A 19448-nucleotide genomic window follows, 5' to 3' on the forward strand; every position below is an offset into this window, starting at 1 on the left:
TAGAAAAAAGACATTTGCTGAGCACCTACCATGTGCCATGCTTTGTACAAATCAGTTTTATATTTGTGAACTTATTTGATTATTGCAATAACTCCATGGACTCTTCTAGTTCATCCTTCCTACTGTGAAGAGATAGAGATGCTTGCTGAGCCTACAGCAGTGGTTCTTTTTTTTTTTTTTTTTTTTTAAGATTTTATTTATTTATTTGACAGACAGAGATCACAAGTAGGCAGAGAGGCAGACACAGAGAGGGGGGGAAGCAGGCTCCCCACTGAGCAGAGAACCTGATGCAGAGCTCGATCCCAGGGCTCTGGGATCATGACCTGAGGGGAAGGCAGAGGCTTTAACCCACTGAACCACCCAGGCTCCTCTACAGCAGTGATTCTTAACCTTGGCTGCACATTAGAATTTCCTGGGGTGGAGGGAACTTTTAACATCCCTTTCCTACGCTACTCTTGACACAATGGAATTGAGCCTGGTGGTGGTGGGGCAGGTATTAGTTTTTCCTTAATGCTCCACAGGTGGGGCCAATGTGCACCTCAGGTTGAGAACCACTGATCTAAAGGTAGATCTCATATCCTTGCTATACCTGCCTTACAAGGGAAGTGTGACAGCAAACTCATCTGTCTGATGTAAATGGTAGTTTTTATAAACTCTAGCCTTCATATTTTAATATGAAAGAAAAGGAATTCATAAAGCTATTGACTTAGGAATTTTAGAAGGGTTGTGTTTCAGAGTTTTGTGCAGATGAATTGCTACGTTCATGTCAAAATAGATACATATGTGCTGAGGATGAACCTGTTATTGGACATTTGGATTGTTTCCAATTTTTTTGGTTCTATGAATAAAGCTACAGAGAACATTTGTATACACGTCTTCCTGTAGACATACCGTTTCATTTCTTTTGGGTAAATACCGAGGAATAGGATAGCACTGTAATATAGCTGGAATATGTTTAACTTTATAAGAAACACTTTTCCAAAGTGGCTGTACAATGTTGCATTCCCACCAGCAATGTATGAGAGTTCCAGTCACTCCACATCCTTTTCAATACTTGGTATAATCAAGGCCCTTAATTTTATGCATTCTATTGGCTATTCAGTGCTATCTCATTGTGATTTCAACTCACTTTTCTCTGATGACTAATGATGTTGAACAGCTTCTCATATTAATATTGTCTTTAAACTACAAAATGTCTTCTAACTATTTTTAAGTTAGGTTAATTGTCTTCTTAATACTGAGTTGACATTCTTTCTCAGTAGGATTTCCCTGAAAGAATGAAATACTTATGCCCAAAGGCATATATTATATGTAACACATTAACTACACTCTAATACTTCTATAATGGTGCAAGAGATGCACAATTCTTGGGACAATATCTTGGGAGAATAGAGAAAATAGTCACACAAATAAATTTCTGTCCTCTGTTTCAGATGAGAAACTGTGTTAAAACTCATTTTCACATTTACATAATGCATAATATTTTCTCCTAGTTGGTGTCTTGCCTTTTCATTTTTTTCTTGGTCTCTTTTAGAGAGGTATTTTGAATTTTGATGAGGCCTAATTTATCATTTTTAATCGGTCATGATTTCTGTGTCATTTCTTAGAAATCTTACTTTCCTCTAATTTAAAAATACTTTCACCTGTATTTTCTTCTAGGAATTTTATAATTTTAGCTTTACACAGAAGTTTACTGATTGCTTTGAGTTTAAGAGCCAAGGCTCATGTGCTCTTTTTCCATGGGAATATCCAGTCATTTCAATACCATTTGTTTAAAGAGTCTATCTTTCCCCATTGAGTTACTTAGCTATCTATCTCTTCTTCTTCTTCTTCTTTTTTAAAAGATTTTATTTATTTATTTGTCAGAAGGAGAGAGAGAGCATGAACAAGCAGGGCGAGAGCAGGGACCCTGATGCAGGACTCAATCCCAGGACCCTGGGATCATAACCAGAGCTGAAGGCGGATGCCCAATTGACTGAGCCACCCAGGTGACCCACACTATCTCTTTTAAAAATTATTGACTTTATATGGATGGGTCTATTTGTGAACTTTCTTTTTGGTTTGATTGATATAAATTTCTATCCTTATACTAATATCAAACTTGTCGTGACTACTATAACTTCAGAGTTCATTTTGAAGTCAGGCACTGTAAGCAGTCCAAGTTGGTTCTTCTTTTTATCACAATCATTTGGGCTATCTGTAAGAATAGACTTTAGAATCACCTTGTCAATTCCTAAAAAATGAACTGGTGAGATTTTTATTGCCCCAAATCTATAGCTTATTTTGGGGGAAGATTGACATCTAACAATACTGAATGCTCTGATCCATGTGCATGATAGCCTTTCCATCTATTTAGGTCTTCCTTAATTTCTTTCAGCAATACTTTGTAACATTGAACAGATTTTACACATATTTTAAAAATTTGTTCCTAAGCTGTCTATGTTTAGGGAAACCATTGTAAGTGGTATTTTATTTATTATATATTTATTTTTAAAAAGATTTTATTTATTTATTTGACACAGAGAGAGAGAGATCACAAGTAGGCAGAGAGGCAGGCAGATGGAGATGGAAAAGCAGCTCCTTGCTGAGCAGAGAACCTGATGTAGGGCTCGATCCCAGGACCTAAGGTCATGACCTGAGCCAAAGGCAGAGGCTTAACTTATTGAGCCACCCAGGCACTCCTGTAAGTGGTATTTTAAATAATTTTCCAAATGTTTATTGTTTTCCAAAGTGGCTATAAAATGTCATATTCTTCATATATAGATGTGCAATCAATTTTTTTTATGTTGACCTTCATCTTGCTGCTTTCTTAATTCCATTTATTTTCTTTTGTAACTCTTGTGTATTCTTTTTTGTTGTTGTAGATTCTGTCTGGTTTTTGCTACATGAAAATAGTCATGTCGTTTATGGAAAATAAACATTTTTATTTCTTTTGTTTTCTTGTCTCACTTCTTTGGCTACAACATTGTGGAATAGCCATAAAGAGAGCAAAATTTTTGCCTTGTTCCTGATTTTAAGGAGAAAAAATCCAGTCTTCTTTAAATATGACAGCAGCTATAAGATTTTCATAAATGATCTTTATTATGTTGAAGAATTTTTTTATTCCTAGTTTGCTGAAAGTTTTTATCACTATGGGTGTCAAATGTTATCAAATTAATTTTCTCTGCAGCTTTTAAATACCACTTTTGCCTGTCTTCACTCATTAAAAAAGAAAAGAAAAACAACTCATGGAAAAACAAAACAAAACAAAAACTTGCCATCTAGTGTTAGCATGGCTCATCTCCACATATACCCCTATACTCAGACTAAAGAACAGACAAATCAGTTTTTATTGAAATATTTAACATGTTAGGTAAAACATACAACGATGTTTTAATAATAATGAAACATACAAGGATGTCTACCTGATGATTCACAGATATTTGAAGACACCTGTGGTGGGTTGAATGGTGACTCATCCCCAACCATCCTACAAAAAAAATATGTTCCCTCAGGACCTGTGAATTTGATTTTATTTGGTGTGTGTGGAGGAGGAGTATGTTCAGACGTAGTTAAGTGAACGATCTCAGTATGAGGTCATCTTGGATTAGAGTGAGCCCTAAAGGCAGTGACAAGTTTCTCATGTGGGAAGAGAAAGGGAGAAGATGTAGAGGACAAGGTGATGTGAAGGCGGAGGCAGGGGCTGAAGTGATGTGCCCACAAGTCAAAGAACACCTAGGATTGCTGGCAGCCACCAGAAAGCTAGGAGAGAGGCGTGCAATGGGTTCTCCCTCAGAGCCTCTAGAAGAGACTAACACTGCTGACACCTTGGTTTTGGGTTTCTGGCCTACGAAAGTGTGAGAGTAGAAATGCCTGTGTTTTTTGAGCCACTAAGCTTGTGATAATTTGTTCCAGCAGTCCTAGGAAACTAAGGCAGTTCCTCTTATGTACCAGGCATTTTTGAAGGCAGTAAGGCTACAACAATGACCAACAGACAGATCCAATCCTGTTTTTGCTGCTTTGCAGAGCTAATAATTTTATTTTTTGCTCTTTTATTAAAATTTTTTTTTGAAGTTCTATGTGTGTCTTCTCTTGGATAATTTTACTGTGACAATATTTTAGAAAGATAGCAGAAACTTGAATCTTCATACAGTGTTCTTTTATCTTGGAAATGATTCTAATATTTATGTAAAAACTCCTTCTTTATCAGTCTGTCTGCTTTGATCTATATCAATAGTCATTAAAAGAAAAAGAAAAAAACTGACTTAGCATATCAATATCATTCTGACAAGGAGGAACAAGACTGGCTTTTGAGCTACAGTTTCCAATGGTGGTCATTCTATGCTAACCTTTAAGCAAATAATACCCAAATGTAGATTTCACTAACTCATTGGTGAATGTAGATTTCACAGTCATGGGAAAAAAGACACAGATGTTTGCCTTATTTGTTCTGTTTAAAAGAAAACGCATTTTCAGTTTTAAACATTCATGCTTCCCAAAATTAATTAATAGAATGTGTTACTGGCATAAGGATGAAAAGAAAATGACTAATGGAACTGGATATAGAGTTCAGAAATAGACCTACTTACATATGGTCACCTGGCTTATGACGAAGGTGATGCCACCATATAATGGGCAAAGAATGATTTTCTGAATAAATATTTCAGGATGAACCTGATATCCACATGGGAAAAAATGAACCTTGACCTTACCTCACATCTACACAAAAATCAATGTCCACACCAAGGTCTAAATATGAAAGGAAAAGTAATACAACTTTTAGAAGAAAACATAGGACTACGTCCTTATGTCCTTGGAGCAGAGGCAAATGTCTAAACCAAAAACTACACAAAACAAAAACCAAAAACACAAAAAACAGAACTCTAAGACATAAAGGGGAGACTGGTAAGTTAGATTTTATTAAAATTAACTTCTTTTCATCAGAAGATACCACTAAGGAAGTAGAAAAGCAACCTACAGAGTGGGAGAAAAATATTTGCAATCATACATTAAGAAAAGCCTACAAATTAATAAGAAATAAGCATGAAAACCAATAGAAAAATGGACAAAATAGTAGAAAAAGCATGTCACAAAAGAAAAGATCCAAATGGTCAATATGTATGTGAAACAGTGCTTAATTTTATTAGTCATTAGAAAAATGCAAATTAAAACCATAATGTGATAACACACTATATACCTACCAGAATGACTAAAATGAAAGCAGAGAAGAAAAAATGCTGGAAATTAAAAGTACCAATGAGGAAATAAAGCAATCAGAATGTTTGAATACTGTTGGTTTGACGGTCAATAGGAATAGCCACTGGAGTATTTTGGAAAAAATATATTTGGCATATCAATATGCATATACTATGATGCAAAAATTCCACTCCTTTCTTCCAAAGAAATGCAAATATATATTCATAAAATGACAGGTACAAAATTGTTCCCAGTGGAATTATTTATATTAGCTCTGAACTAGAAATTTCCCCAATTATTCCTCAATGGTAGAATCGATAATAAGTTGAAGTATATCAACGTAGTATAGTAGTACACAGCGATGAGAATATAGTACATCTATATGTAACAACACACATGAATTTCAGAAACCGTGTTCAAGGAAAGAAAACAGACACAAAAGAGTGAATGCTCTTTTTTAACTTGAATAAACTTTGAACTAGTTAAAGCTAATATATAGTAGTCATGATAGTGGTTACCCTGGAGGATGACAGTAGAGACTGGAAGTGGGCCCAAGAGTGACTCAGAGATGCTCATTACATTCTGTTTGTTGATCTGGGTGCTGAAAAATAAATGAGTTCACTTTGTGAAAAATCATCAAGTTGGACACTTATGATCTGTGCTTTTTTCCGTGTGTATGTTATTCTTGAATAAGAATGATTTTTTAAAAAGTATATCTTTTGAAGTCTATAATGTTTTCACTCAGGTTTTGGTTCTGAGTATATATCTTGATGTTGTTTCCATTAGGACTGATAAAAGGGTTAAACTCTTGGATGATGAACTATATGTGAAGATAATTAGTAAGCTGAAATACCCTTCAGACCAGATGGCCTTAAGCTTCCTTAGAACTCATCACGGTACCATGAAGAGGTCTTCCATATAATGCTGTGGAGTTTTTAAAAATAGAACGAGAACTTTACGCAGTCTGATATTGATCGTAGTCCTGGTTCCAAATTATGCAAGCCAATTAATCATTCTGAGATCAGTTTTCTGGTATATAAAATGGGGGGTATGAATATCAGTTGCTTGTTGTTGATGTTTGCAAAGTATAAAGTTCACTTATTAAACATTTTTCTCCTCTAGATGGTGTGAAATATATACAATTGAATAACGTCTATTTTTTAGCTCTTATGAACATAGGCTTGTGAGAAATATGAAATATGTAGTTACTATCATGTAATCTAGAAAGTAATGAATTCCACAAGAGGAACATATAACGTCCTTTGTTCAGATAGAAGAAAGTGGTGGAGGATAGGGGACAGTAACCTTTATGGCCTACCATATGCCAGATACCTTACAACTATATAAAATCTAAAGATAGTGAAGAATGTTTTGAAAAGGAAATGGCATTGCAGCACTGCCAGGAATGATGTCTTGGGAAAAGGAAAGAGAGTTACTTGGACAGATAATGATCGATATTCATTATAATAAAGAAGTTAGTATAAAGAAAGTCTTAAAAGTAAAAGTCTTAAAGTACAGGGTGTATTTCAGAAATAAATGGAAATGAATTTGGTTGGAATATTATGTGGATGAAAGAAAAACAATAAAGAATAAGGTTGAAAAGGAAAGTAGAGGCCAGGCTTTGACCACCATGTTAAGTAACTTTGTCTACTGTTTTTAGGAGCTGAGAAGACTTCAGAGATATTTGAGCAGAGGATTCAGTGTTCATAGCTGGGCTTCATTTGAGAAGATTTATACACAAGCATTATGATTTTAGATGATTGGATCCAGTCAGAAAAAGTCTAGAAATACAGCAACATAGTCTTGAAGAAGAATAATTAGTGAGAATACAGAAAAAATGGATAGGCTACTTGCAGACTCTGTGGAATTTAGGAGTTAGTGGATGTGGAGGGCAATTGTTCGGTTTTGCTTATCTGAGCTTAGGGCAAAATTGGCGCAAGGACCAATCAGTTGAGTTGGTTGCTGGATTGGGCAGTATCAGACAAGGTGTTTATTTCTATGAAGATGCTGGAAACAAAGAGTAGTCAGATGGCAGGTGTAAATGATGCCTTCGGTTGAGACAAAGTCACTGCCAAATAAGTAAGCTCTTACCTTAATGGATGCAGCACTGGCCATGGGATCCAGAGGGATTATGAGGGAAATTTTTAGGTGAGAAGAACAAAACCTCATCAGGATAAAGGAGTGAGCAAACAGTGTGTGGTCCTAACTCTTGTTGGGTGCTCGTGCAGGGTCAGGTTGTCTCTGAGAAGTATTTGGCTCAAATGTAGGAGATAGGGAGGAATCCAGGATGATGATGTGACAATACATTCTTCATACAATAGTATTATTATATAATATTATAATAATATATTATTATAATAGTCCATTATTAGGAATGAGGAGGACAGAAAGAAGAACAGGTGTTTGGTTGGTAGTATGTGTGTGTAGTTTGGTGGTCAGCTTAGGTCAGGCATGATATGAGAGCATTTAGGTAGAGGAAATAGTTTGTTTTTGGTATATGTTGAGTTTGAAATGCTGATGGTCCACCTCACCTCACTTGTATCTTCATCTAGGTCCTTATTGGTAAAGGTTCCCTAAGAGACTGAGCTCCCTGTTCAGCCACCAGTAAACTAGATTTGTTGCTTGTTTCTATTTGTCAGTCCTGACCGACACCTCCAAACACTCTGTCTATAACATGCGACTGTTTTTTTCCCAGCCTGTACAAACCAGAGCCTGATGGATTTTCTACTGAAAACTGGATGCATTTACAGCTTCCTTCAGAACTTACTCTTAAGTTTCTAAGAATTTGGAGGAAACAGACTGGGAGGTTCTACACAGCTTTTTACCTTTTGTTGGGTTTTGTTGGTTCTTGGTGGTTATGCCAGTCGTCTGTCCTTCCTGCAACATATTCACTTCTCTGCCCTGCTTTGTGCCACAGAAGGCTAATGCCTAAGGACTGCTCCGTTTCTGGATTCTGGTTGAGTTCAGCCAGTGGAAAACACTGGCAAGAGATGAAAGGGTTGAAGGAGCTATAATCAGGGCATTTCATCTCCACTCCTTCCATTCTTTGGTAGCGTGTCTTTGGCAGTAGTTGAAGAACAGCTCTTGCCCTGCATGTCCTCCTCTGTTGCTCCAGCCTTTATTGTGCTTTGATAACACTATTTCCTCTCTTTGCTGCTTTTACCAAAATGATAATGAAAACTTCCTTTTGTTGCTAATATCTCAATGCCTCAGTATCCCCTGTTGGTTCCTTTAACTCTGCCCTCACCCCTGTAATTATTTTCTTTATTAAGTATATTCATTTGAACAATCTGGGGAGTGACTTCTATTTCTTGCTGGAACCTTGACTGACACAGTTGTCCCAAGGACAGATGGATACTGCCCCCGCCATATACCCTTATCTCCAAAGAAGATCTCACAGCCATAGGAGCCCAGGATTTGAACAGAAGCTACTCCCTGATATAAGGGGCTCTAAAATTTGATAATATAGGTATAGGTCATCTAACACAGTACTCAGATTTACTATTATATTTCCTACTTGTAAGAAAGTGACAGTATCCTTGAGAACTACATTGTGTCTGAGATAAAAGTTAATTACCTTATTTGACAATATAATCACTCAACAAATATCAAATAGGATGGTTAAAAATCTGAAAGATCTTTTCAGTGACATATGTTTAGTGACCCAAACATTCATTAACATATTTACTTTTAATGATGTACTAATACTTTGTTTGAACTGAAGTCAGATTTTCAGCTAGGCATAGGCTTACCCAATATATTTCCATAATGGTTATTGTAAAAAAGATTATTCATCATATTTAATCTAATTAAGTATTTCCCCCATAGAATTAAAGACAGAGGCCTAATTGAATGAATGTCTAGATTTTTTTTTTAAAGATTTTATTTATTTATTTGACAGACAGAGATCACGGATTTTCTCAAATCATGATGTAACTCAATGCATTAATCAATCAAGAAGTATGTCAGGGAGAGCGAGACCTTTTCTGCTATAAAAATATGTTATTATACAGTTAGAGTTGTATAGAAGATTTAAAGAGTATTTTTTTTTAATAAGGATTAAAAGCCATGTACTCAGTTACACATTCAGACTGTGCATGTACTGGCTAGCTCAGTTTAGCAAACATTCAGTAAACATCTGAAAATGATTAAGAATCAATCCCTTTAAAAAAGTCTAATGGTAATATATTAAAAAAATGCCTAGAAGTAGGAAAACTTCCTGGAGTCCTGAAAAGAATTAGGATATATAAAAGGAAAATAGCAGATTGAGGGGTCAATAAATAAATGCTTGATGGGATGACAAGTACTGTTTGTTCATTTCCACTGTGGGAATAACATGAGTTAAAACTCTGCTGTTTCAGCTCCTCTCTGATCCCTTGATTGGAATTTCTCATACCCAAGCACTTCATTTCTCTATCTCAATACATTTTCTGGGCCAGGCATGGCTGCGGGCTTCAACAGGGCTCATCCTGAGAGATAAACATGACCAATAACCTAATATCAGTTAATAGGGACTGGGTAGGGGTGAAGTGTCTAGCCACCTGGCCACAGGATAACAGTGGGGTACCTAATGAGATTGGTTGCTCAGTACTGAGGGTAGCAAGTTCTTTTTATGACTGGTGTGTCCAGCTTTCTATGTTTTCACTGCCTCTCTGGTTCCAACGTGTATTTCTTGAGGTCAGGAATTACGTCTTTATTTTAATTTGCCATGGCTTCTCACAAGGGGCTTGATGAATGTATTTTTCATAAATGACTCATAATTAGTCAAGGTTACACTGTAGACATTAATGCTGGCAGAAATAAATGGAATCAATTTTTCTCTTTTTGAGCACAAAACATTTTCCATTTTATGTAATTGAGGAGGACAGTACTTGTGGGGTGAGGTTTAAGTTAGATTATTTAGGATCTCTCTGGTTCTAGGATTCCAGAGCTATGAGGCAATTTTAGTGTAGCCCTATGATGCTGACTGCAAAAAGAACTGATGAGTTTGATTTAAGGTATGTATATGGGGTACTGATGTTGGATACCGAATCCAGGCTAGAAGCCATTATTTTTCTAGAAGTCTCTTGAATAGGTTACACATGTGGTATTGGGTGAGATTGGGCTTCCAAATGGGCAAAACAGACAAAAAGTAAAGTCTTCGTTCCAGCATTCATGTGATTGTTACCGACATTCAGGACTCACAGCAAAAGGCAGGCTGTAGCGTTGATGAGCAAGCTGGTGGAAAAGCCCTATTAGAGGTGAACAGGGTCCTCTCTCTCTTACTCATTTGCACTGCTGGTAGAGTTAATGTTTTGAGTCTGAAGGACACTATGACTGTTATCAGTTTTATTGGACAAGTGAATATAAAGGTAATTAAAGAGACCATGCCTAATAACCCAACTCTTACAATTTAAAAGTAAGAAAGAAGCCTGATGGGGTACCAGGGATATACCTATCATCCTAATTAAGTGCTAACAAGACAGTTGTCCTCACTTTGGTAACTTCAGTGTATTCCCTCTGTTAACTGTCTCCAACCAGTGGACTCATCTACAATTCTTAATTCTTCTCCACGATTACCCTCCTTCTTTCTCCACACAAGCAATGTTTCTATAGATTTCTGTGTTTAGCAAGTGGTGCCCCCAAAGCACTCTCCCCAAATCACCCATACAGTTTATTCATTCACCACCTTTTCACACCTTCCCCTTGAAGTTGAGATTTGGCCAAATTGCCATGCAGCTTGAACTTGTCATCTCTCCTAGCCTTTCTACTTTATTAAGCAAGCATATCTCATAAATGAAAATAAGCGGAGATGTGTGGCTAGCCCACTCTCTTTTTATCCAAATTAAAAAAATCACCTCACCAATTTGCATTGCTTCAGGGAGGTGGGTGGTGATAGACTGAATATTTAAATGTGTCAGGAGAAGATGGACAAATGAACATGCATAATCAAGTGGCAGTTTTCTTGCTCTAGCTATATTCAAACTCCTCAACATACTGGTTAAATATGCCTAAAGACAGGAATACTGTTTTCAGAAATACAGAACAATGGTTTCTGATGTTTGTCATGAAAAACTCTTGTTGCAGAATTACCTGAAACCTCCCGATTTTATTTGAAAGTTTTTTCAGCTTCCTTTTCATTCTAAGAAGTTTGAATTCTGGGAATGGACTTGCACTGATATTTTCTAAGAGTATATTAAGAAGGTGAAACACAACACAGGCTGATAGATCTATTGATATTTGCCAAATGTTAACTCTTAAGGGGAAATGGACAGCCACAGACCCAAGTGTAGTTTCAAGGACATGACAGATTAAATAGAGGAGTTGGTGGTGAAATCATGATGATTTAGTCCTGCTCGTAATTTACAAAGGATACTTTTTTAGACATAATAAACTACTGTTGTGTGCGACAATGCATGCTCTTTCTTAAAGCTTATATCCCACAAGGATCTTTCTACTATCTCTTTGTAATGCCATCTGTTACTTTTCCCCTAATGCGAGAAAACATTTGAAGAAGAATGCAACTTTGATGATTTTTTTTTAACTAGTAAAATATTGAATTCATGCTAAAGTCATTTAGGAATGAAACTCTCCTTTGTGTAAATAATTTTGATTCTTACTAATTATCATTTCCCTTTTTTTTTTTAAAGGTGCATTTCATTTAGGGACTTATTTAGGGCACAGTAATTCCATTTCTCTAGTAAACTGTGAAGGTACTGTCCCAGCTCCTGGTTGATAGCTGTTTGCAGAAGTGCTGTGAGCTGAATGAAGAGTTTGCCCTCCTTTTCTTCCCGATGATGGGCAGTTTTTACCCACCTCCTGCCAGCCAGATTGCAAACAAAATATGCTCTTTGAAGCTTCAATCAAAATGTATGTTGTTTTAACCTGGAAATGATGTTTGGTAAAGTTCTTTAGCTTAAGGAAAAATATTTTGTGTTCTGTCACACTTAAAAATAGCTCCCATATGCTTGAGTCATGTTGATCACATTCAGGGATTTCTGAAAAAGAATTTGTTTGTCTGTGACTATAGTCAGTAACAAAATGAAGGAAGAGAACTGGACTCCTAATCTGTATCCTGCCATGAAGGCAAAATAAAATTCCAATGCGGGGGTGGAAGAATATTCTATTTAAATTTAAATCATGTTAGAGCTACTTGCATCTCAGTTTTATTTTGCTGTCTTCATGCCTCTTATGGGCCCGTCTTTGTTGACTATCTCAGAGGAAGAGACTATCCCTGCTGGAAGGCAGGGACCTGGTTGATGTCACTCTTTGTGCAAGAACAATGAAGCACTTGTTAAAGCTAGTGGATGTGATGTCTAGAATTTTCAGTCCAGAGCTCTCATTTGAGATGCTTGTGGCCACTTGAAAAGAGAATCTTGGGGTAGCTTATTCAGTGGGGCACAAGAGCTTAAGGGTAGCCCCTAAGTCCCAAATACACACTTGCCTGATTTTAGAGATAAGATTTAAAAAATTTTTAATTTAAATTCCAGTTAGTTAATATAAGTGTAATATTAGTTTCAGGTGTACAATATAGTGATTCACACTTCCAAACAACACCTAGTGCTCATCACAAGTGTCCTTAATCCCCTCAGAGGTAATTTTTAACTGACTTACCCTTACCAATCTCATATGATGCTCATATATAAGTCAGAATAACAACTAAATAATGGAAAAAAATATATTTAGACTTTCCTTCCTAACCCATCTAGTAAATTCCTATTATTTGAACCTTTACATAATCTCTTTTGTATCTGATATCCCCATTTTATTGATGAAGAAATTGGAGTTAAAAAATATTGAACGAACACACACACAGCTCATTTATATAGTACAGTCCAAGCCATGAATTGAAGTCTGTGTAGCTTCAAATTTACTATTGTTGGCTTATTTACTTATATTTATCACATTGAAAAACATTGTTTGCTGGTAAATTAGCTGCCTTCTTTCCTTATAAGATTATCTTTATAGAGAACTGTATTATAACCAGAAATCAGAGTGAGAGGCCATTTTTAATTACTCAGCCTTGAAAAAGCAATTTGGAACATCTCCATCCCTGACTGAACCTGATAAGACCTCCATGTAAACTTTTAAGATTCTGATGGACAGGCATAGAGATCTGCTTGTCCTTCAACTGCTGATGAGAAGCCTTTAAAGATGCTCAAATCAGGGGGAGAGTCAAGATGGCAGAGGAGTAGCAGACTGAGATGTCATCAGGTCACAGGGGTTCAGCTAGATAGTTATCAAACCATTCTGAACACCTACAAACCCAACAAAAGATTGAAGAGAAGAAGAGCAGCAATTCTAGAAACAAAAAATCGACCACTTTCTGAAAGGTAGGATGTGCAGAGAAGTGAATCTGAAGCGATGGGAAGGAAGATAGGCCATGGGGAGAGGGGCTGGCTCCTGGCAAGTGGTGGAGGAACACAGCACAAAATCTGAACTTTTAGAAGTCTACTTTACTAGGAATGTTGCTGCAGAGGCTAAGCGGGGGTGGAGCCCTCACGGGGACAATGTTGTCTCAGGTCCTGTGAGGTCACAGAAGGATCAGGGGTGTCTGAGTGTAGCAGAGTTTGCAGGGATCAGAGCAGGGAAGCCAACTACAGAGATGGAGCTGAGGAATGAGCTCTCAGCTTGGGGTTACCTTAAACTGTGATCCACAGCACAGTCAGACCACTGCTCTTTGAGCAGGGACACCACAAGTGGCCAATCTGGGGAGACCCACCTTCCTCCGCTGGAAGAGCAGCACAGCAGGAATCTACTGGGTTTGGAGCATCCAAATGCTTCTGTGCCCCAGAGACAGAAATGCTAAATCACAGGCTGGGTGAGCCCGGAGTGCAGCCAGAGACCAGGGAGATGGGAGTGATTGACCACTTTTCTCCGAGGGTGTACTGAAGAGAAAGGCCCCGAGCTCTGCTTCCTCCAGGCTAGAGATTGGGAGGCCACCATTTTCATTCCCATCCTCCAGAGCTCTACGGAAAGCATTCAGGGAACAAAAGCTCCCAATAGTGAACCCCAGCAGATTACTTAGCCTGGCCCCTGGCAAGGGTGGCATAATTCCACCTAGGGCAAAGACATTTGAGAATCACTGCAACAGGCCCCTCCCCAAGAAGATCAGCAAGAACATCCAGCCAACACCAAGTCACTGGTCAAGAACAGTGGAATTCCAGAGGAGAGGAAAGCAAAGCATGGAATTCATGGCTTTCTCCCCATGATTCCTTAGTCTTGCAAAGTGAATTAAATTTTTTTAATTTTATTTTTTTCTTATTCTAATTTTTAAAACTTTTCCTCTTTCCTCTTTTAACATTTTTTAACTAGTTTATCTTAACAATACCATTCCTTAAAAAAGATCTTTTTAAACCTTCATTATTATAGTCACATTTTATTCTTCATTGTATCTAACTTTATTTTTTGTATTCATAGAGGGTTTTTTATTCTAAAAAATTTGGGATACAATTTCTTCTAATAGATCAAAATATACTGTAAATCTAGCACAGTGCTTTCTTCTAGTCTCCAGCCTAAGCAAATTCTCTCCACTTTCTTTTTTTTTCTTTATCCAACCAACTTATCAATTCCATTTTAGAATTTTTTAAAATTTTCATTTTCAAATTTTTTAAAAATTTCATTTGAGTGGCTAAGTGGGTTAAAGACTCTGCCTTCGGCTCCGGTCATGATCCCAGGGTCCTGGGATCAAGCCCCGCATTGGGCTCTCTGCTCAGTGGGGAACCTGTTTCCCTTCCTCTCTCTCTACCTGCCTCTCTGCCTACTTGTGATCTCTGTCTGTCAAATAAATAAATAAAATCTTTAAAAATATTAAAAATTTTGTCTTTACAGTCATAGTCCATCTCTTCATTGTGTTTACCCTTATTTTTGTATATATATAAGTTTTTTTCTTTTAAAATTTTGGGAGGTAGTTTCTTCTAAGAGACCAAAATACACCCAAAATCAAGTGGGTGGCTCTGTTCTATTCACCAGTCTAATATATATATATGTGTGTGTGTGTGTGTGTGTGTGTGTGTGTGTGTATACATATAAATGTATGTATATATTTATTTATTTTTTAATTTTTTAGATTTCTTTTTACCCTCTTTCATCTCCTCCCAATTTGGGTTCTTTCTGATTTGGTTAGCATACATTTTTCTGGGGTCTTTGCCACCCTTTTAGTATTTTATTTGCTCCTTTATATATTCTTATCTGGATAAAATGACAAGGCAGAAAAACTCACCACAAAAAAAAAAAAAAAAAAAAAAAAAAAGAACAGGAGGCAGTACAGAAGGCTAGGGACCTGATCAATATGGACATTGGTAATATGTCAGATCTAGAGTTCAGAATGATGATCCTCAAGGTCCTAGCTGGGCTCCAAAAAGGCATGGAAGATAGAAGAGAAACCCTGTATGGAGAAATAAAAACCCTTTCTGGAGAAATAAAAGAACTAAAAGCTAACCAAGCTGAAATTTAAAAAGGTATTAATGAGGTGCAATAAAAAAATGGAAGCTCTCACTGCTAGGCTAAATGAGGCAGAAGAGAGAATTAGTGATATAGAATTCCAAATGACAGAGAATAAAGAAGCTGAGCAAAAGAGGGACAAAAATTACTGGACCACAAGGGGAGAATTTGAGAGCTAAATGACACCATAAGACAAAACAACATTAGAATAATTCCAGAAGAAGAAGAAAGAGAGAAGGGAGCAGAAGGTATATTGGTGTGAATTATTTTGGAGAATTTCCCTAATATGGCAAAGGGAACAAGCAACAAAATCGAGGAGGCACAGAGAACACCCCTCAAAATTAGTAAGAATAGGTCCAAACCCCACCAACTAATAGTAAGACTTATAAATCTTAAGGACAAAGAGAAAATCCTGAAAGCAGCTCAGGACAAGAAGTCTGTAACATACAATAGTAAAATTATTAGATTGGCAGCAGACGTGTCCATAGAGACCTGGTAGGCCAGAAAGAACTGGCATGATATATTCAGAGCACTAAATGAGAAAAACATGCAGCCAAGAATACTATATCCAGCTAGGCTATCATTGAAAATAGAAGGAGAGATAAAAAGCTTCCAGAACAAACAAAAATGAAAAGAATTTGTAAACACCAAACCAGCCCTACAGGAAATATTGAAAGGGGTCCTCTAAGCAAAGAGAGAGCCTAAATGTAGTAGACCAGAAAGGAAGAGAGACAATATACACTAACAGTCACCTTACAGACAGCACAATGACACTAAATTCATATCTCTTAATAGTTACCCTGAATGTAAATGGGCTAAATGCCCCAAACAAAAGACACAGGTTATCAGAACGGAAACAACAACAACAACAAAACAAAACCCATCAATATTCTGTCTACAAGAAACTCATTTTACCCAAAGAACCTCCAGATTTAAAGTGAGGGGGTGGAAAACAATTTACATGCTAATAGACATCAAGAGAAAGCTGGGGTGGCAATCCTTATATCAGATCAATTAGATTTCAAGTCAAAGACTATAAAAAGAGATGAGGAGGGACATAATAGCATACTGAAAGGGTCTGTCCAACAAGAAGATCTAACAATTTTAAATTTCTATGCCCCTAACGTGGGAGCAGCCAACTATATAAACCAATTAATAACAAAATCAAAGAAACACATCAACAGTAATACAATAATAGTAGGGGACTTTAACACTCCCCTCACTGAAATGGACAGATCATCCAAGCAAAAGATCAACAAGGAAATAAAGGCCTTAAATGACACACTGGACCAGATAGACATCACAGATATATTCAGAACATTCCATGCCAAAGCAACAGAATACACATTCTTCTCTAGTGCACAAAAACATTCTCCAGAGTAGATCATATCCTGGTTTACAAATCAGGTATGAACCAGTACCAAAACACTGGGATCATTCCCTGCATATTTTCAGACCACAGTGCTCTGAAGCTAGAGCTCAATCACAAGAGGAAAGTTGGAAAGAACTCAAATACAGAGAGGCTAAAGAGCATCCTACTAAAGAATGAATGGGTCAACCAGGAAATTATAGAAGAATTGAAAAAATTCATGGAAGTAAATGATAATGAAAACACAACAGTTCAAAATCTGTGGGACACAGCAAAGGCAGTTCTGAGAGGAAAGTATATACTGATACAAGACTTTCTCAAGAAACAAGAAATATCTCAAGGACACAACCTAACCATACATCTAAAGGAGCTGGAGAAAGAACATCAAAGAAAGCCCAAACCCAGCGGAAGAGAAATAATAAAAATAGGGCAGAAAACAATGAAATAGAAACCAAAAAACCAAACCAAACCAAACAAAAAATCAGTAGAACAAATCAATGAAACTAGAAGCTGATTCTTTTGAAGAATTAATAATATTGATAAATCCCTGGCCAGACTTATCCAAAAGAAGAGAAAGGACCCAAATAAGTAAAATCATGAATGAAAGGGGAGAGATCACAATCAACAACCAAGAATTATAAGAACATATTATGAGCAACTATATGCCAGCAAATTTGACAATCTGGAAGAAATGGATGCATTTCTAGAGACATATAGACTACCACAACTGAACCAGGATGAAATAAAAAACCTGAACAGACCCATAACCAGTAAGGAGATTGAAGCAGTCATCAAAATTCACCCAACAAACAAAAGCCCGGGCGAGACGGTTTCCCAGGGGAATTCTACCAAATATTTTAAAAAGAATTAATTCCTATTCTCTTGAAACTGTTCAAAAGAATAGAAATGGAAGGAAAACTTCCAAACTCATTTTATGAGGCCAGCATTACCTTGATCCCCAAACCAGACAAAGACCCCATCAAAAAGGAGAATTATAGACCAATATCCTTGATGAACACAAATGCAAAAATTCTCACCAAAATATTAGCAAATAGGATCCAACAGTACATTAAAAGGATTATTCACCACAACCAAGTGGGATTTATTCCAGGGCTGCAAGGTTGGTTCAACATCCACAAATCAATCAATGTGATACAATACATTAATAAAAGAAAGTACAAGAACCATATGATACTCTCAATAGTTGTGAAAAAGAATGTGACAAAGTACAGCATCCTTTCTGGATAATAACTCTTCAAAGTGTAGGGTTAGAGGGTACATACCTCAATATCATCAAGGTCATCTATGAAAAACCCATAGCGAATATCATTCTCAATGGAGAAAAACTGAGAGCTTTTCCGCTAAGGTCAGGAACACGGCAGGGATGTCCATTAACACCACTGCTATTCAACATAGTACTAGAAGTCCTAGCCTCAGCAATCGACCAACAAAAAGAAATTAAAGGCATCCAAATTGGCAAAGAAGAAGTAAAACTATCACTCTTTGCAGATGATATGATACTTTCTGTGAAAACCCAAAAGACTCCACTCCAAATCTGCTAGAACTTGTAAAGGAATTCAGTAAAGTGTCAGGATAGAAAATCAGTGCACAGAAATCAGTTGCATTTCTATACACCAACAACAAGACAGAAGAAAGAGAAATTAAGGAGTTGATCTCATTTACAATTGCATCCAAAACCATAAGATACCTAGGAATAAAGCTAACCAAAGAGGCAAAGAATCTGTACTCAGAAAACTATAAAGTACTCATGAAAGAAATTGAGGAAGACACAAAGAAATGGAAAAATGTTCCATGTTCTTGGATTTGAAGAAAAAATATTGTGAAAATGTCTATGTTACCTAAAGCAAACTACACATTTAATGCAATTCCTATCAAAATTCCATCCATTTTTTCCAAAGAAATGGAACAAACAGTCCTAAAATTTATATGGAACCAATAAAGACCTTGAATAGCCAGAGGAATGTTGAAAAAGAAAACCAAAGTTGGTGGCATCACAATTCCAGTCTTCAAGTTCTATTACAAAGCTGTCATCATCCAGACAGTATGGTACTGGCACAAAAACAGACACATAGATCAATGGAAAGAATAGAAAGCCCAGAAATAGACCCTCAACTCTATGGTCAACTAATCTTCGACAAGGCAGGAAAGAATATCCAATGGAAAAAAGACAGTCTCTTCAACAAATGGTGTTGGGAAAATTGGACAGCCACATGCCGGAAAATGAAACTAGACCATTTCCTGACACCAAACACAAAAATAGACTCAAAATGGATGAAAGGCCTCAATGTGAGAAAGGAATCTATCAAAATCCTTGAGGAGAACACAGGCAGCAACCTCTTCGACCTCAGCTGCAGCAACCTCTTCCTAGAAACATTGCCAAAGGCAAGGGAAACAAGGGCAAAAATGAACTATTGGGACTTCATCAAGATCAAAAGCTTTGCTGTGCAAAAGCTTTTGATCT

Source organism: Mustela nigripes, chromosome 15 (genome assembly GCF_022355385.1).
Source record: "Mustela nigripes isolate SB6536 chromosome 15, MUSNIG.SB6536, whole genome shotgun sequence".
Classification (NCBI taxonomy): Eukaryota; Metazoa; Chordata; class Mammalia; order Carnivora; family Mustelidae; genus Mustela; species Mustela nigripes.